The 20,270-nt window shown below is 48.4% G+C and overlaps 4 non-coding genes across 4 annotated transcripts; all 4 read right to left on the bottom strand.

Moving 5' to 3' along the window:
• Positions 1-4,994: 4,994 nt before the first annotated feature.
• TRNAP-CGG (transfer RNA proline (anticodon CGG)) lies at positions 4,995-5,066 on the bottom strand. Its single transcript has one exon. It is a non-coding gene; the product is annotated as a tRNA-Pro (tRNA).
• A 3,431-nt stretch (positions 5,067-8,497) lies between these two features.
• Positions 8,498-8,569, bottom strand: TRNAP-CGG (transfer RNA proline (anticodon CGG)). The gene has a single exon. It is a non-coding gene; the product is annotated as a tRNA-Pro (tRNA).
• Positions 8,570-15,657: 7,088 nt separating this feature from the next.
• On the bottom strand, positions 15,658-15,729 carry TRNAP-CGG (transfer RNA proline (anticodon CGG)). Its single transcript has one exon. It is a non-coding gene; the product is annotated as a tRNA-Pro (tRNA).
• A 3,491-nt stretch (positions 15,730-19,220) lies between these two features.
• Positions 19,221-19,292, bottom strand: TRNAP-CGG (transfer RNA proline (anticodon CGG)). The gene has a single exon. It is a non-coding gene; the product is annotated as a tRNA-Pro (tRNA).
• Between the last annotated feature and the right edge of the window lie 978 nt (positions 19,293-20,270).

Here is a 20,270-nt window from a genome sequence, read left to right as displayed (position 1 = left end):
GCTCATAGGCCTGAAACACTCACCTGGGAGACGCGGGGTGGCTGATTTCCCGGAATGGCCCTTGATGGGGAAATCACCTCCTTTCCCCCGCCTCATTTCAGAATTGTGTGCAAGTCGCAAGACAGTGTTCAGGGGTTCATGGGTACTGCCTACTCCCAGCTGCCTCTCTGTCTTCTTCATGTAAATTGCAAGTCACGAGGAGGCACCATTGCCAATATGCTCCGCCCACCTAACCAAGAAACCTAGTTTGAGCTTGTCTGCCTGTGTTGTTGCAGGGGCAGTGTCTTCTTTGCCCAAAAGGTGGCAGGAGAGACTCACTTCAAACGATAGAATCAACTGCTTAAGTAGAAATCAGCATGGTAGTTACTGTCATAAAGTGCAGCTCTAACAGAAGGTGTGCCTGAGATGCCCCTTCCAGTAATACACAGAATTTTGATTGAGGGCCCAGCCGATGGGTTGGTGGATTTCTCCTCACATGCCACAGCAGCTTCCAAAGATAGTGGTGTGAGGAGCTGGCTGTGCAAGCAGAGCAAGCTTTAAGGTAAGAAAACACACCTGTTAGGAGTGGGATTTGAACCCACGCCTCCATGAAGAGACCAGAAGGCTCAGCTTCACTGAAGATGAAGCTCTCTTGAGTGTGGCACCTTAGACCACTCGGCCATCCTGACAGCCAAAACATTGTGCAGGTCTGACTCTTCAGTCTGCACTTGTTGATGCTGCCGCTTGCAATGTTCCTATCAAAGTCACAGCTTTAAAGGCCCCACAATATAACATGGCCAAGAAAAAAAAAAAAAACAGAACAAGAAACAAGGCACATGCACGACCACCGAGGGATGCAGATAACTTTTTATCGTCCTGCAATAGTAAAGCACATTTTACACAGGTCACAAGTTTTTAAAGGTCATTTCTGTCTAAGTGTGCATTGAGAGAGACTGAGGTTTTAGTGAGCAAACACAAAAGCTTCTGCTGCCCAGTGTCGAACCGGGGACCTTTTGCGTGTGAGGCAAATGTGATAACCACTACACTACAGAAACAAGCTTGCTGGCTTGACTGAAGGAGCACAGTTCCCCTCATATGTTTGCCCGATTTCCTCTATACTTGATCAGCAGTTGCTCAGAATGCGAGGGGTAAGTGTGAAAATTGCAGCGGTGTCAGCCAGCATGCATACACTCAGACGTCCTGAAAAGTCACAGCTGCGGGCAGAGACAGACAAATATCTGATGCCTAAATGCCAGGAACGCAAGCCTGTGAAATCATCACACAGGGCGCACTGAGAGCAAGCAGGAAGGAAGCCAAGGCATTGTAATCCATTTTTCGCCTGAGGCAAAAAATATGTTTTGCGCAACAATGCTTCGAGTGGAATGAGAAATGTTGAGGGGTTGTGTATTTTGAGCAGGATTTGATTGTTTTCCGCTAAAATGGGCTCGTCCGGGATTTGAACCCGGGACCTCTCGCACCTGAAGCGAGAATCATACCCCTAGACCAACGAGCCTGGGCACAGAAGCGCTACGGCTCCCACCCTGCTCGGAGGGTTGGTGGCAGAGAGTGGGAGACTACATCCCAAAGCAAGAAACGCCACATGGTGCTCTCTTCTGCAGTATGACTAGAGTCATTTGCATGGTCGTCATCGAACATGACATAAAAAGCCTCTATCCTTTAGACATTTTGTCCCAGATTTACAAGAAAATGACTGAGCGCGACGCTGTGCCAAATTTGCAAGCCCCACGCTCCGTCATTTTCAAAATGCAGGGAAGCGCCGTATTTAGTAGAATACAGCGCACCCCTGTGCTTCCCCCTGCGCCAGCTCTAAATTAGCTGCTGAGCGCCAATGCAGCCGTTCTTGCACCATGGTACAAGGATGACTGCGTTGAGGGGGAAATTGTTTTTGTGCAGGAAGGGACACCTTCCTGGCCAAAAGAAAAATCTTCAATGGTGATTTGCTCTTACTTCTATGTGTGCTGCAGAATGCAGCACACATAGAAAGAGAAAAAACGAGGAGAAATTAAAACATTTCTCCTCAGTGCGCCACTCTAACGATACCCCTGGGATGGCGTTGGATTTTGGCGCTGACGCAGATTTACGACAACTCCTAAATCTGGAGCAGCATCAAAATGCTATGGTGTTGCTGTGGCACACTCACAGCAACACCCATTGCACGCCCCTTCCAGGGAAAGCGCTGAATGCTAAGGTGCCGTATTTACAAGGTGGTGTTAAGCCACAAAAAGTGGCTGAACGCCATCTTGTAAATACCGCGCAGTGCATAGTGCCACCGGGGCGTCACTAAAAGTGATGCTCCGTTGGCGATTGGGCCTTGTAAGTCTGGCACCTTATTTGCTCAAGGTGTGTGTTCTTGGTGAGGGCAGGAAAGCTATTTTCCCTCTCATACCTTCCTTCCTTGGCTGGCTTGAATGCGGTAGGCTCAGGCTTCAATGCAAAGGTCAAACAGTGAGCAACTGACTGCCGTAAGCTGGCGCAACTCCTCTTGGTGAGCTGTGACAGATGCCCCAGGAGCGTAGTACCTCACGATGGTGAGGGATAGACACAGTCTCTTTTATCTCAACTTGCCTGTCAGCTGAGTCAGGAAATGCAAATACTGGGAAAAAGCCCAGCAACTTGCTGTTTTTGCTTGGCTTCGAACCAGGGACCTTTTGCATGTGAGGTGCGCATGATAACCACTACACTACACAAACAGACACACTTGCCGGTTTGCTTCATGGGGCTATGCATTGTACTGGAACCACCACACTATGGAAACTGACACACCTGCTTGCTTTATGTGGCTCTGCATTGGACTGGGATGCAAGGACTGAGGGCCAATGTTCATGACGCTCAAAGCTGAGCCTTCCGGAACACAATCTCTTGCCTTGGAAGAAAGGAACTGGCATCACTTTCATTCCAAGAGGTGATTTCAGAACTGGACCCGAAATTACCATGGAGAAGCACTGTGCATTTAATGTTCCTATGAGCACTGCTGCTCCAGCACAGAAAAGCAGTTGCAAAGAAATCTTGCATACCTTCATGATGCTGAACCGTCTCAACGCAGGTATAAAGCATGTATTGCATTGCAACATGACATCTTACAAGAGTGAAAAGCAGAAATACTCCTGTTTAAAACACAGACTGAACCTATAAAGGTAAGGGTTTGTCTGGGATTTGAATCAAGGTCCTCTCACACCGAAGCGAGAATCATACCCCTATACCAACTAGACTGCTGCTGCAGAGGCATTTGAAACATCTTCTGAAGCGTCTTTCAGAAAAGCAGGGCCATTCGGAGGCTCTCTCTCTAAGCGTGCCATAGCAATTGATGTTTTCTGTCAAGGATTTTTTGTTTGTCTCTAGCAAGGAAAGAGGTAGTCAAGATGCCCTGTGCCAGTGAGCTGAACTAGGGCACTGATGTGAAAAGCAGACCCTTTCTGGTAGTTGTAACCCTCTGCAAGTCCTGGACCCTTGCACCTTAGACTTCCAGACCAGAAGCACTGAAGGGCCTGCTAGCTCTTGATCCAGAGAAGCATGCCTCTTGGATTGAAGCACACTTGCTCACTCAGCGCTCGATCAGGCTCGATTTATAGTAGTGGCTCATAGGCCTGAAACACTCACCTGGGAGAAGCGGGGTGGCTGATTTCCCGGAATGGCCCTTGATGGGGAAATCACCTCCTTTCCCCCGCCTCATTTCAGAATTGTGTGCAAGTCGCAAGACAGTGTTCAGGGGTTCATGGGTACTGCCTACTCCCAGCTGCCTCTCTGTCTTCTTCATGTAAATTGCAAGTCACGAGGAGGCACCATTGCCAATATGCTCCGCCCACCTAACCAAGAAACCCAGTTTGAGCTTGTCTGCCTGTGTTGTTGCAGGGGCAGTGTCTTCTTTGCCCAAAAGGTGGCAGGAGAGACTCACTTCAAACGATAGAATCAACTGCTTAAGTAGAAACCAGCTTGGTAGTTACTGTCATAAAGTGCAGCTCTAACAGAAGGTGTGCCTGAGATGCCCCTTCCAGTAATACACAGAATTTTGATTGAGGGCCCAGCCGATGGGTTGGTGGATTTCTCCTCACATGCCACAGCAGCTTCCAAAGATAGTGGTGTGAGGAGCTGGCTCTGCAAGCAGAGCAAGCTTTAAGGTAAGAAAACACACCTGTTAGGAGTGGGATTTGAACCCACGCCTCCATGAAGAGACCAGAAGGCTCAGCTTCACTGAAGATAAAGCTCTCTTGAGTCTGGCACCTTAGACCACTCGGCCATCCTGACAGCCAAAACATTGTGCCGGTCTGACTCTTCAGTCTGCACTTGTTGATGCTGCCGCTTGCAATGTTCCTATCAAAGTCACAGCTTTAAAGGCCCCACAATATAACATGGCCAAGAAAAAAAAAAAAAACAGAACAAGAAACAAGGCACATGCACGACCACCGAGGGATGCAGATAACTTTTTATCGTCCTGCAATAGTAAATCACATTTTACACAGGTCACAAGTTTTTAAAGGTCATTTCTGTCTAAGTGTGCATTGAGAGAGACTGAGGTTTTAGTGAGCAAACACAAAAGCTACTGCTGTCCAGTGTCGAACCGGGGACCTTTTGCGTGTGAGGCAAATGTGATAACCACTACACTACAGAAACAAGCTTGCTGGCTTGACTGAAGGAGCACAGTTCCCCTCATATGTTTGCCCGATTTCCTCTATACTTGATCAGCAGTTGCTCAGAATGCGAGGGGTAAGTGTGAAAATTGCAGCGGTGTTAGCCAGCATGCATACACTCAGACGTCCTGAAAAGTCACAGCTGCGGGCAGAGACAGACAAATATCTGATGCCTAAATGCCAGGAACGCAAGCCTGTGAAATCATCACACAGGGCGCACTCAGAGCAAGCAGGAAGGAAGCCAAGGCATTGTAATCCATTTTTCGCCTGAGACAAAAAATATGTTTTGCGCAACAATGCTTCGAGTGGAATGAGAAATGTTGAGGGGTTGTGTATTTTGAGCAGGATTTGATTGTTTTCCGCTAAAATGGGCTCGTCTGGGATTTGAACCCGGGACCTCTCGCACCCGAAGCGAGAATCATACCCCTAGACCAACGAGCCTGGGCACAGAAGCGCTACGGCTCCCACCCTGCTCCGAGGGTTGGTGTCAGAGAGTGGGAGACTACATCCCAAAGCAAGAAACGCCACATGGTGCTCTCTTCTGCAGTATGACTAGAGTCATTTGCATGGTCGTCATCGAACATGACATAAAAAGCCTCTATCCTTTAGACATTTTGTCCCAGATTTACAAGAAAATGACTGAGCGCGACGCTGTGCCAAATTTGCAAGCCCCACGCTCCGTCATTTTCAAAATGCAGGGAAGCGCCGTATTTAGTAGAATACAGCGCACCCCTGTGCTTCCCCCTGCGCCAGCTCTAAATTAGCTGCTGAGCGCCAACGCAGCCGTTCTTGCACCATGGTACAAGGATGACTGCGTTGAGGGGGAAATTGTTTTTGTGCAGGAAGGGACACCTTCCTGGCCAAAAGAAAAATCTTCAATGGTGATTTGCTCTTACTTCTATGTGTGCTGCAGAATGCAGCTCACATAGAAAGAGAAAAAACGAGGAGAAATGAAAACATTTCTCCTCAGTGCGCCACTCTAACGATACCCCTGGGATGGCGTTGGATTTTGGCGCTGACGCAGATTTACGACAACTCCTAAATCTGGAGCAGCATCAAAATGCTATGGTGTTGCTGTGGCACACTCACAGCAACACCCATTGCACGCCCCTTCCAGGGAAAGCGCTGAATGCTACGGTGCCGTATTTACAAGGTGGTGTTAAGCCACAAAAAGTGGCTGAACGCCATCTTGTAAATACCGCGCAGTGCATAGTGCCACCGGGGCATCACTAAAAGTGATGCTCCGTTGGCGATTGGGCCTTGTAAGTCTGGGACCTTATTTGCTCAAAGTGTGTGTTCTTGGTGAGGGCAGGAAAGCTATTTTCGCTCTCATACCTTCCTTCCTTGGCTGGCTTGAATGCGGTAGGCTCAGGCTTCAATGCAAAGGTCAAACAGTGAGCAACTGACTGACGTAAGCTGGCGCAACTCCTCTTGGTGAGCTGTGACAGATGCCCCAGGAGCGTAGTACCTCTGGGAAAAAGCCCAGCGACTTGCTGTTTTTGCTTGGCTTCGAACCAGGGACCTTTTGCATGTGAGGTGCGCATGATAACCACTACACTACACAAACAGAAACACTTGCCGGTTTGCTTCATGTGGCTATGCATTCTACTGGAACCACCACACTATGGAAACAGACACACCTGCTTGCTTTATGTGGCTCTGCATTGGACTGGGATGCAAGGACTGAGGGCCAATGTTCATGACGCTCAAAGCTGAGCCTTCCGGAACACGATCTCTTGCCTTGGAAGAAAGGAACTGGCATCACTTTCATTCCAAGAGGTGATTTCAGAACTGGACCCGAAATTACCATGGAGAAGCACTGTGCATTTAATGTTCCTATGAGCACTGCTGCTCCAGCACAGAAAAGCAGTTGCAAAGAAATCTCGCATACCTTCATGATGCTGAACCGTCTCAACGCAGGTATAAAGCATGTATTGCATTGCAACATGACATCTTACAAGAGTGAAAAGCAGAAATACTCCTGCTTAAAACACAGACTGAACCTATAAAGGTAAGGGTTTGTCTGGGATTTGAACCAAGGTCCTCTCACACCCGAAGCGAGAATCATACCCCTATACCAACTAGACTGCTGCTGCAGAGGCATTTGAAACATCTTCTGAAGCGTCTTTCAGAAAAGCAGGGCCATTCGGAGGCTCTCTCTCTAAGCGTGCCATAGCAATTGATGTTTTCTGTCAAGGATTTTTTGTTTGTCTCTAGCAAGGAAAGAGGTAGTCAGGATGCCCTGTGCCAGTGAGCTGAACTAGGGCACTGATGTGAAAAGCAGACCCTTTCTGGTAGTTGTAACCCTCTGCAAGTCCTGGACCCTTGCACCTTAGACTTCCAGACCAGAAGCACTGAAGGGCCTGCTAGCTCTTGAGCCAGAGAAGCATGCCTCTTGGATTCAAGCACACTTGCTCACTCAGCGCTCGATCAGGCTCGATTTATAGTAGTGGCTCATAGGCCTGAAACACTCACCTGGGAGACGCGGGGTGGCTGATTTCCCGGAATGGCCCTTGATGGGGAAATCACCTCCTTTCCCCCGCCTCATTTCAGAATTGTGTGCAAGTCGCAAGACAGTGTTCAGGGGTTCATGGGTACTGCCTACTCCCAGCTGCCTCTCTGTCTTCTTCATGTAAATTGCAAGTCACGAGGAGGCACCATTGCCAATATGCTCCGCCCACCTAACCAAGAAACCCAGTTTGAGCTTGTCTGCCTGTGTTGTTGCAGGGGCAGTGTCTTCTTTGCCCAAAAGGTGGCAGGAGAGACTCACTTCAAACGATAGAATCAACTGCTTAAGTAGAAACCAGCATGGTAGTTACTGTCATAAAGTGCAGCTCTAACAGAAGGTGTGCCTGAGATGCCCCTTCCAGTAATACACAGAATTTTGATTGAGGGCCCAGCCGATGGGTTGGTGGATTTCTCCTCACATGCCACAGCAGCTTCCAAAGATAGTGGTGTGAGGAGCTGGCTGTGCAAGCAGAGCAAGCTTTAAGGTAAGAAAACACACCTGTTAGGAGTGGGATTTGAACCCACGCCTCCATGAAGAGACCAGAAGGCTCAGCTTCACTGAAGATCAAGCTCTCTTGAGTGTGGCACCTTAGACCACTCGGCCATCCTGACAGCCAAAACATTGTGCAGGTCTGACTCTTCAGTCTGCACTTGTTGATGCTGCCGCTTGCAATGTTCCTATCAAAGTCACAGCTTTAAAGGCCCCACAATATAACTTGGCCAAGAAAAAAAAAAAAAACAGAACAAGAAACAAGGCACATGCACGACCACCGAGGGATGCAGATAACTTTTTATCGTACTGCAATAGTAAAGCACATTTTACACAGGTCACAAGTTTTTAAAGGTCATTTCTGTCTAAGTGTGCATTGAGAGAGACTTAGGTTTTAGTGAGCAAACACAAAAGCTACTGCTGCCCAGTGTCGAATCGGGGACCTTTTGCGTGTGAGGCAAATGTGATAACCACTACACTACAGAAACAAGCTTGCTGGCTTGACTGAAGGAGCACAGTTCCCCTCATATGTTTGCCCGATTTCCTCTATACTTGATCAGCAGTTGCTCAGAATGCGAGGGGTAAGTGTGAAAATTGCAGCGGTGTCAGCCAGCATGCATACACTCAGACGTCCTGAAAAGTCAGAGCTGCGGGCAGAGATAGACAAATATCTGATGCCTAAATGCCAGGTACGCAAGCCTGTGAAATCATCACACAGGGCGCACTGAGAGCAAGCAGGAAGGATGCCAAGGCATTGTAATCCATTTTTCGCCTGAGGCAAAAAATATGTTTTGCGCAACAATGCTTCGAGTGGAATGAGAAATGTTGAGGGGTTGTGTATTTTGAGCAGGATTTGATTGTTTTCGGCTAAAATGGGCTCGTCTGGGATTTGAACCCGGGACCTCTCGCACCCGAAGCGAGAATCATACCCCTAGACCAACGAGCCTGGGCACAGAAGCGCTACGGCTCCCACCCTGCTCCGAGGGTTGGTGGCAGAGAGTGGGAGACTACATCCCAAAGCAAGAAACGCCACATGGTGCTCTCTTCTGCAGTATGACTAGAGTCATTTGCATGGTCGTCATCGAACATGACATAAAAAGCCTCTATCCTTTAAACATTTTGTCCCAGATTTACAAGAAAATGACTGAGCGCGACGCTGTGCCAAATTTGCAAGCCCCACGCTCCGTCATTTTCAAAATGCAGGGAAGCGCCGTATTTAGTAGAATACAGCGCACCCCTGTGCTTCCCCCTGCGCCAGCTCTAAATTAGCTGCTGAGCGCCAACGCAGCCGTTCTTGCACCATGGTACAAGGATGACTGCGTTGAGGGGGAAATTGTTTTTGTGCAGGAAGGGATACCTTCCTGGCCCAAAGAAAAATCTTCAATGGTGATTTGCTCTTACTTCTTTGTGTGCTGCAGAATGCAGCACACATAGAAAGAGAAAAAACAAGGAGAAATGAAAACATTTCTCCTCAGTGCGCCACTCTAACGATACCCCTGGGATGGCGTTGGATTTTGGCGCTGACGCAGATTTACGACAACTCCTAAATCTGGAGCAGCATCAAAATGCTATGGTGTTGCTGTGGCACACTCACAGCAACACCCATTGCACGCCCCTTCCAGGGAAAGCGCTGAATGCTAAGGTGCCGTATTTACAAGGTGGTGTTAAGCCACAAAAAGTGGCTGAACGCCATCTTGTAAATACCGCGCAGTGCATAGTGCCACCGGGGCGTCACTAAAAGTGATGCTCCGTTGGCGATTGGGCCTTGTAAGTCTGGCACCTTATTTGCTCAAGGTGTGTGTTCTTGGTGAGGGCAGGAAAGCTATTTTCGCTCTCATACCTTCCTTCCTTGGCTGGCTTGAATGCGGTAGGCTCAGGCTTCAATGCAAAGGTCAAACAGTGAGCAACTGACTGACGTAAGCTGGCGCAACTCCTCTTGGTGAGCTGTGACAGATGCCCCAGGAGCGTAGTACCTCACGATGGTGAGGGATAGACACAGTCTCTTTTATCTCAGCTTGCCTGTCAGCTGAGTCAGGAAATGCAAATACTGGGAAAAAGCCCAGCGACTTGCTGTTTTTGCTTGGCTTCGAACCAGGGACCTTTTGCATGTGAGGTGCACATGATAACCACTACACTACACAAACAGACACACTTGCCGGTTTGCTTCATGTGGCTATGCATTGTACTGGAACCACCACACTATGGAAACAGACACACCTGCTTGCTTTATGTGGCTCTGCATTGGACTGGGATGCAAGGACTGAGGGCCAATGTTCATGACGCTCAAAGCTGAGCCTTCCGGAACACGATCTCTTGCCTTGGAAGAAAGGAACTGGCATCACTTTCATTCCAAGAGGTGATTTCAGAACTGGACCCGAAATTACCATGGAGAAGCACTGTGCATTTAATGTTCCTATGAGCACTGCTGCTCCAGCACAGAAAAGCAGTTGCAAAGAAATCTCGCATACCTTCATGATGCTGAACCGTCTCAACGCAGGTATAAAGCATGTATTGCATTGCAACATGACATCTTACAAGAGTGAAAAGCAGAAATACTCCTGTTTAAAACACAGACTGAACCTATAAAGGTAAGGGTTTGTCTGGGATTTGAACCAAGGTCCTCTCACACCCGAAGCGAGAATCATACCCCTATACCAACTAGACTGCTGCTGCAGAGGCATTTGAAACATCTTCTGAAGCGTCTTTCAGAAAAGCAGGGCCATTCAGAGGCTCTCTCTCTAAGCGTGCCATAGCAATTGATGTTTTCTGTCAAGGATTTTTTGTTTGTCTCTAGCAAGGAAAGAGGTAGTCAAGATGCCCTGTGCCAGTGTGCTGAACTAGGGAACTGATGTGAAAAGCAGACCCTTTCTGGTAGTTGTAACCCTCTGCAAGTCCTGGATCCTTGCACCTTAGACTTCCAGACCAGAAGCACTGAAGGGCCTGCTAGCTATTGAGCCAGAGAAGCATGCCTCTTGGATTCAAGCACACTTGCTCACTCAGCGCTCGATCAGGCTCAATTTATAGTAGTGGCTCATAGGCCTGAAACACGCACCTGGGAGACGCGGGGTGGCTGATTTCCCGGAATGGCCCTTGATGGGGAAATCACCTCCTTTCCCACGCCTCATTTCAGAATTGTGTGCAAGTCGCAAGACAGTGTTCAGGGGTTCATGGGTACTGCCTACTCCCAGCTGCCTCTCTGTCTTCTTCATGTAAATTGCAAGTCACGAGGAGGCACCATTGCCAATATGCTCCGCCCACCTAACCAAGAAACCCAGTTTGAGCTTGTCTGCCTGTGTTGTTGCAGGGGCAGTGTCTTCTTTGCCCAAAAGGTGGCAGGAGAGACTCACTTCAAACGATAGAATCAACTGCTTAAGTATAAACCAGCATGGTAGTTACTGTCATAAAGTGCAGCTCTAACAGAAGGTGTGCCTGAGATGCCCCTTCCAGTAATTACCAGAATTTTGATTGAGGGCCCAGCCGATGGGTTGGTGGATTTCTCCTCACATGCCACAGCAGCTTCCAAAGATAGTGGTGTGAGGAGCTGGCTGTGCAAGCAGAGCAAGATTTAAGGTAAGAAAACACACGTGTTAGGAGTGGGATTTGAACCCACGCCTCCATGAAGAAACCAGAAGGCTCAGCTTCACTGAAGATCAAGCTCTCTTGAGTCTGGCACCTTAGACCACTGGGCCATCCTGACAGCCAAAACATTGTGCAGGTCTGACTCTTCAGTCTGCACTTGTTGATGCTGCCGCTTGCAATGTTCCTATCAAAGTCACAGCTTTAAAGGCCCCACAATATAACATGGCCAAGAAAAAAAAAAAAAACAGAACAAGAAACAAGGCACATGCACGACCACCGAGGGATGCAGATAACTTTTTATCGTCCTGCAATAGTAAAGCACATTTTACACAGGTCACAAGTTTTTAAAGGTCATTTCTGTCTAAGTGTGCATTGAGAGAGACTGAGGTTTTAGTGAGCAAACACAAAAGCTACTGCTGCCCAGTGTCGAACCGGGGACCTTTTGCGTGTGAGGCAAATGTGATAACCACTACTCTACAGAAACAAGCTTGCTGGCTTGACTGAAGGAGCACAGTTCCCCTCATATGTTTGCCCGATTTCCTCTCTACTTGATCAGCAGTTGCTCAGAATGCGAGGGGTAAGTGTGAAAATTGCAGCGGTGTCAGCCAGCATGCATACACTCAGACGTCCTGAAAAGTCACAGCTGCGGGCAGAGACAGACAAATATCTGATGCCTAAATGCCAGGAACGCAAGCCTGTGAAATCATCACACAGGGCGCACTGAGAGCAAGCAGGAAGGAAGCCAAGGCATTGTAATCCATTTTTCGCCTGAGGCAAAAAATATGTTTTGCGCAACAATGCTTCGAGTGGAATGAGAAATGTTGAGGGGTTGTGTATTTTGAGCAGGATTTGATTGTTTTCCGCTAAAATGGGCTCGTCTAGGATTTGAACCCGGGACCTCTCGCACCCGAAGCGAGAATCATATCCCTAGACCAACGAGCCTGGGCACAGAAGCGCTACGGCTCCCACCCTGCTGCGAGGGTTGGTGGCAGAGAGTGGGAGACTACATCCCAAAGCAAGAAACGCCACATGGTGCTCTCTTCTGCAGTATGACTAGAGTCATTTGCATGGTCGTCATCGAACATGACATAAAAAGCCTCTATCCTTTAGACATTTTGTCCCAGATTTACAAGAAAATGACTGAGCGCAACGCTGTGCCAAATTTGCAAGCCCCACGCTCCGTCATTTTCAAAATGCAGGGAAGCGCCGTATTTAGTAGAATACAGCGCACCCCTGTGCTTCCCCCTGCGCCAGCTCTAAATTAGCTGCTGAGCGCCAACGGAGCCGTTCTTGCACCATGGTACAAGGATGACTGCGTTGAGGGGGAAATTGTTTTTGTGCAGGAAGGGACACCTTCCTGGCCAAAAGAAAAATCTTCAATGGTGATTTGCTCTTACTTCTATGTGTGCTGCAGAATGCAGCACACATAGAAAGAGAAAAAACGAGGAGAAATGAAAACATTTCTCCTCAGTGCGCCACTCTAACGATACCCCTGGGATGGCGTTGGATTTTGGCGCTGACGCAGATTTACGACAACTCCTAAATCTGGAGCAGCATCAAAATGCTATGGTGTTGCTGTGGCACACTCACAGCAACACCCATTGCACGCCCCTTCCAGGGAAAGCGCTGAATGCTAAGGTGCCGTATTTACAAGGTGGTGTTGAGCCACAAAAAGTGGCTGAACGCCATCTTGTAAATACCGCGCAGTGCATAGTGCCACCGGGGCGTCACTAAAAGTGATGCTCCGTTGGCGATTGGGCCTTGTAAGTCTGGCACCTTATTTGCTCAAGGTGTGTGTTCTTGGTGAGGGCAGGAAAGCTATTTTCGCTCTCATACCTTCCTTCCTTGGCTGGCTTGAATGCGGTAGGCTCAGGTTTCAATGCAAAGGTCAATCAGTGAGCAACTGACTGACGTAAGCTGGCGCAACTCCTCTTGGTGAGCTGTGACAGATGCCCCAGGAGCGTAGTACCTCACGATGGTGAGGGATAGACACAGTCTCTTTTATCTCAGCTTGCCTGTCAGCTGAGTCAGGAAATGCAAATACTGGGAAAAAGCCCAGCGACTTGCTGTTTTTGCTTGGCTTCGAACCAGGGACCTTTTGCATGTGAGGTGCGCATGATAACCACTACACTACACAAACAGACACACTTGCCGGTTTGCTTCATGTGGCTATGCATTGTACTGGAACCACCACACTATGGAAACAGACATACCTGCTTGCTTTATGTGGCTCTGCATTGGACTGGGATGCAAGGACTGAGGGCCAATGTTCATGACGCTCAAAGCTGAGCCTTCCGGAACACAATCTCTTGCCTTGGAAGAAAGGAACTGGCATCACTTTCATTCCAAGAGGTGATTTCAGAACTGGACCCGAAATTACCATGGAGAAGCACTGTGCATTTAATGTTCCTATGAGCACTGCTGCTCCAGCACAGAAAAGCAGTTGCAAAGAAATCTCGCATACCTTCATGATGCTGAACCGTCTCAACGCAGGTATAAAGCATGTATTGCATTGCAACATGACATCTTACAAGAGTGAAAAGCAGAAATACTCCTGTTTAAAACACAGACTGAACCTATAAAGGTAAGGGTTTGTCTGGGATTTGAACCAAGGTCCTCTCACACCCGAAGCGAGAATCATACCTCTATACCAACTAGACTGCTGCTGCAGAGGCATTTGAAACATCTTCTGAAGCGTCTTTCAGAAAAGCAGGGCCATTCGGAGGCTCTCTCTCTAAGCGTGCCATAGCAATTGATGTTTTCTGTCAAGGATTTTTTGTTTGTCTCTAGCAAGGAAAGAGGTAGTCAAGATGCCCTGTGCCAGTGAGCTGAACTAGGGCACTGATGTGAAAAGCAGACCCTTTCTGGTAGTTGTAACCCTCTGCAAGTCCTGGACCCTTGCACCTTAGACTTCCAGACCAGAAGCACTGAAGGGCCTGCTAGCTCTTGAGCCAGAGAAGCATGCCTCTTGGATTCAAGCACACTTGCTCACTCAGCGCTCGATCAGGCTCGTTCAGGCGAGATTTATAGTAGTGGCTCATAGGCCTGAAACACTCACCTGGGAGACGCGGGGTGGCTGATTTCCCGGAATGGCCCTTGATGGGGAAATCACCTCCTTTCCCCCGCCTCATTTCAGAATTGTGTGCAAGTCGCAAGACAGTGTTCAGGGGTTCATGGGTACTGCCTACTCCCAGCTGCCTCTCTGTCATCTTCATGTAAATTGCAAGTCACGAGGAGGCACCATTGCCAATATGCTCCGCCCACCTAACCAAGAAACCCAGTTTGAGCTTGTCTGCCTGTGTTGTTGCAGGTGCAGTGTCTTCTTTGCTCAAAAGGTGGCAGGAGAGACTCACTTCAAACGACAGAATCAACTGCTTAAGTAGAAACCAGCATGGTAGTTACTGTCATAAAGTGCAGCTCTAACAGAAGGTGTGCCTGAGATGCCCCTTCCAGTAATACACAGAATTTTGATTGAGGGCCCAGCCGATGGGTTGGTGGATTTCTCCTCACATGCCACAGCAGCTTCCAAAGATAGTGGTGTGAGGAGCTGGCTGTGCAAGCAGAGCAAGATTTAAGGTAAGAAAACACACCTGTTAGGAGTGGGATTTGAACCCACGCCTCCATGAAGATACCAGAAGGCTCAGCTTCACTGAAGATCAAGCTCTCTTGAGTCTGGCACCTTAGACCACTCGGCCATCCTGACAGCCAAAACATTGTGCAGGTCTGACTCTTCAGTCTGCACTTGTTGATGCTGCCGCTTGCAATGTTCCTATCAAAGTCACAGCTTTAAAGGCCCCACAATATAACATGGCCAAGAAAAAAAAAAAAAACAGAACAAGAAACAAGGCACATGCACGACCACCGAGGGATGCAGATAACTTTTTATCGTCCTGCAATAGTAAAGCACATTTTACACAGGTCACAAGTTTTTAAAGGTCATTTCTGTCTAAGTGTGCATTGAGAGAGACTGAGGTTTTAGTGAGCAAACACAAAAGCTACTGCTGCCCAGTGTCGAACCGGGGACCTTTTGCGCGTGAGGCAAATGTGATAACCACTACACTACAGAAACAAGCTTGCTGGCTTGACTGAAGGAGCACAGTTCCCCTCATATGTTTGCCCGATTTCCTCTATACTTGATCAGCAGTTGCTCAGAATGCGAGGGGTAAGTGTGAAAATTGCAGCGGTGTCAGCCAGCCTGCATACACTCAGACGTCCTGAAAAGTCACAGCTGCGGGCAGAGACAGACAAATATCTGATGCATAAATGCCAGGAACGCAAGCCTGTGAAATCATCACACAGGGCGCACTGAGAGCAAGCAGGAAGGAAGCCAAGGCATTGTAATCCATTTTTCGCCTGAGGCAAAAAATATGTTTTGCGCAACAATGCTTCGAGTGGAATGAGAAATGTTGAGGGGTTGTGTATTTTGAGCAGGATTTGATTGTTTTCCGCTAAAATGGGCTCGTCCGGGATTTGAACCCGGGACCTCTCGCACCCGAAGTGAGAATCACACCCCTAGACCAACGAGCCTGGGCACAGAAGCACTACGGCTCCCACCCTGCTCCGAGGGTTGGTGGCAGAGAGTGGGAGACTACATCCCAAAGCAAGAAACGCCACATGGTGCTCTCTTCTGCAGTATGACTAGAGTCATTTGCATGGTCGTCATCGAACATGACATAAAAAGCCTCTATCCTTTAGACATTTTGTCCCAGATTTACAAGAAAATGACTGAGCGCGACGCTGTGCCAAATTTGCAAGCCCCACGCTCCGTCATTTTCAAAATGCAGGGAAGCGCCGTATTTAGTAGAATACAGCGCACCCCTGTGCTTCCCCCTGCGCCAGCTCTAAATTAGCTGCTGAGCGCCAACGCAGCCGTTCTTGCACCATGGTACAAGGATGACTGCGTTGAGGTGGAAATTTTTTTTGTGCAAGAAGGGACACCTTCCTGGCCAAAAGAAAAATCTTCAATGGTGATTTGCTCTTACTTCTATGTGTGCTGCAGAATGCAGCACACATAGAAAGAGAAAAAACGAGGAGAAATGAAAACATTTCTCCTCAGTGCGCCACTCTAACGATACCCCTGGGATGGCGTTGGATTTTGGCGCTGACGCAGATTTACAACAACTCCTAAATCTGGAGCAGCATCAAAATGCTATGGTGTTGCTGTGGCACACTCACAGCAACACCCATTGCACGCCCCTTCCAGGGAAAGCGCTGAATGCTATGGTGCCGTATTTACAAGGTGGTGTTAAGCCACAAAAAGTGGCTGAACGCCATCTTGTAAATACCGCGCAGTGCATAGTGCCACCGGGGCATCACTAAAAGTGATGCTCCGTTGGCGATTGGGCCTTGTAAGTCTGGCACCTTATTTGCTCAAGGTGTGTGTTCTTGGTGAGGGCAGGAAAGCTATTTTCGCTCTCATACCTTCCTTCCTTGGCTGGTTTGAATGCGGTAGGCTCAGGCTTCAATGCAAAGGTCAAACAGTGAGCAACTGACTGACGTAAGCTGGCGCAACTCCTCTTGGTGACCTGTGACAGATGCCCCAGGAGCGTAGTACCTCACAATGGTGAGGGATAGACACAGTCTCTTTTATCTCAGCTTGCCTGTCAGCTGAGTCAGGAAATGCAAATACTGGGAAAAAGCCCAGCGACTTGCTGTTTTTGCTTGGCTTCGAACCAGGGACCTTTTGCATGTGAGGTGCGCATGATAACCACTACACTACACAAACAGACACACTTGCCGGTTTGCTTCATGTGGCTATGCATTGTACTGGAACCACCACACTATGGAAACAGACACACCTGCTTGCTTTATGTGGCTCTGCATTGGACTGGGATGCAAGGACTGAGGGCCAATGTTCATGACGCTCAAAGCTGAGCCTTCCGGAACACGATCTCTTGCCTTGGAAGAAAGGAACTGGCATCACTTTCATTCCAAGAGGTGATTTCAGAACTGGACCCGAAATTACCATGGAGAAGCACTGTGCATTTAATGTTCCTATGAGCACTGCTGCTCCAGCACAGAAAAGCAGTTGCAAAGAAATCTCGCATACCTTCATGATGCTGAACCGTCTCAACGCAGGTATAAAGCATGTATTGCATTGCAACATGACATCTTACAAGAGTGAAAAGCAGAAATACTCCTGTTTAAAACACAGACTGAACCTATAAAGGTAAGGGTTTGTCTGGGATTTGAACCAAGGTCCTCTCACACCCGAAGCGAGAACCATACCCCTATACCAACTAGACTGCTGCTGCAGAGGCATTTGAAACATCTTCTGAAGCGTCTTTCAGAAAAGCAGGGCCATTCGGAGGCTCTCTCTCTAAGCGTGCCATAGCAATTGATATTTTCTGTCAAGGATTTTTTGTTTGTCTCTAGCAAGGAAAGAGGTAGTCAAGATGCCCTGTGCCAGTGATCTGAACTAGGGCACTGATGTGAAAAGCAGACCCTTTCTGGTAGTTGTAACCCTCTGCAAGTCCTGGACCCTTGCACCTTAGACTTCCAGACCAGAAGCACTGAAGGGCCTGCTAGCTCTTGAGCCAGAGAAGCATGCCTCTTGGGTTCAAGCACACTTGGTCGATCAGGCGAGATTTATAGTAGTGGCTCATAGGCCTGAAACACTCACCTGGGAGACGCGGGGTGGCTGATTTCCCGGAATGGCCCTTGATGGGGAAATCACCTCCTTTCCCCCGCCTCATTTCAGAATTGTGTGCAAGTCGCAAGACAGTGTTCAGGTGTTCATGGGTACTGCCTACTCCCAGCTGCCTCTCTGTCTTCTTCATGTAAATTGCAAGTCACGAGGAGGCACCATTGCCAATATGCTCCGCCCACCTAACCAAGAAACCCAGTTTGAGCTTGTCTGCCTGTGTTGTTGCAGGGGCAGTGTCTTCTTTGCCCAAAAGGTGGCAGGAGAGACTCACTTCAAACGATAGAATCAACTGCTTAAGTAGAAACCAGCATGGTAGTTACTGTCATAAAGTGCAGCTCTAACAGAAGGTGTGCCTGAGATGCCCCTTCCAGTAATACACAGAATTTTGATTGAGGGCCCAGCCGATGGGTTGGTGGATTTCTCCTCACATGCCACAGCAGCTTCCAAAGATAGTGGTGTGAGGAGCTGGCTGTGCAAGCAGAGCAAGATTTAAGGTAAGAAAACACACCTGTTAGGAGTGGGATTTGAACCCACGCCTCCATGAAGAGACCAGAAGGCTCAGCTTCACTGAAGATCAAGCTCTCTTGAGTCTGGCACCTTAGACCACTCGGTCATCCTGACAGCCAAAACATTGTGCAGGTCTGACTCTTCAGTCTGCACTTGTTGATGCTGCCGCTTGCAATGTTCCTATCAAAGTCACAGCTTTAAAGGCCCCACAATATAACATGGCCAAGAAAAAAAAAAAAACAGAACAAGAAACAAGGCACATGCACGACCACCGAGGGATGCAGATAACTTTTTATCGTCCTGCAATAGTAAAGCACATTTTACACAGGTCACAAGTTTTTAAAGGTCATTTCTGTCTAAGTGTGCATTGAGAGAGACTGAGGTTTTAGTGAGCAAACACAAAAGCTACTGCTGCCCAGTGTCGAACCGGGGACCTTTTGCGTGTGAGGCAAATGTGATAACCACTACACTACAGAAACAAGCTTGTTGGCTTGCCTGAAGGAGCACAGTTCCCCTCATATGTTTGCCCGATTTCCTCTATACTTGATCAGCAGTTGCTCAGAATGCGAGGGGTAAGTGTGAAAATTGCAGCGGTGTCAGCCAGCATGCATACACTCAGACGTCCTGAAAAGTCACAGCTGCGGGCAGAGACAGACAAATATCTGATGCCTAAATGCCAGGAACGCAAGCCTGTGAAATCATCACACAGGGCGCACTGAGAGCAAGCAGGAAGGAAGCCAAGGCATTGAAATCCATTTTTCGCCTGAGGCAAAAAATATGTTTTGCGCAACAATGCTTCGAGTGGAATGAGAAATGTTGAGGGGTTGTGTATTTTGAGCAGGATTTGATTGTTTTCCGCTAAAATGGGCTCGTCCAGGATTTGAACCCGGGACCTCTCACACCCGAAGCGAGAATCATACCCCTAGACCAACGAGCCTGGGCACAGAAGCACTGCGGCTCCCACCCTGCTCCGAGGGTTGGTGGCAGAGAGTGGGAGACTACATCCCAAAGCAAGAAACGCCACATGGTGCTCTCTTCTGCAGTAAGACTAGAGTCATTTGCATGGTCGTCATCGAACATGACATAAAAAGCCTCTATCCTTTAGACATTTTGTCCCAGATTTACAAGAAAATGACTGAGCGCGACGCTGTGCCAAATTTGCAAGCCCCACGCTCCGTCATTTTCAAAATGCAGGGAAGCACCGTATTTAGTAGAATACAGTGCACCCCTGTGCTTCCCCCTGCGCCAGCTCTAAATTAGCTGCTGAGCGCCAACGCAGCCGTTCTTGCACCATGGTACAAGGATGACTGAGTTGAGGGGGAAATTGTTTTTGTGCAAGAAGGGACACCTTCCTGGCCAAAAGAAAAATCTTCATTGGTGATTTGCTCTTACTTCTATGTGTGCTGCAGAATGCAGCACACATAGAAAGAGAAAAAACGAGGAGAAATGAAAACATTTCTCCTCAGAGCGCCACTCTAACGATACCCCTGGGATGGCGTTGGATTTTGGCGCGGACGCAGATTTACGACAACTCCTAAATCTGGAGCAGCATCAAAATGCTATGGTGTTGCTGTGGCACACTCACAGCAACACCCATTGCACGCCCCTTCCAGGGAAAGCGCTGAATGCTACGGTGCCGTATTTACAAGGTGGTGTTAAGCCACAAAAAGTGTCTGAACGCCATCTTGTAAATACCGCGCAGTGCATAGTGCCACCGGGGCATCACTAAATGTGATGCTCCGTTGGCGATTGGGCCTTGTAAGTCTGGCACCTTATTTGCTCAAGGTGTGTGTTCTTGGTGAGGGCAGGAAAGCTATTTACGCTCTCATACCTTCCTTCCTTGGCTGGCTTGAATGCGGTAGGCTCAGGCTTCAATGCAAAGGTCAAACAGTGAGCAACTGACTGACGTAAGCTG

Source organism: Pleurodeles waltl, unplaced genomic scaffold (assembly GCF_031143425.1).
Source record: "Pleurodeles waltl isolate 20211129_DDA unplaced genomic scaffold, aPleWal1.hap1.20221129 scaffold_91, whole genome shotgun sequence".
In the NCBI taxonomy this organism is placed as follows: domain Eukaryota; kingdom Metazoa; phylum Chordata; class Amphibia; order Caudata; family Salamandridae; genus Pleurodeles; species Pleurodeles waltl.
Note: the sequence above shows the minus strand (reverse complement) of the source record. Positions and strands in the feature narration are given on the sequence as shown.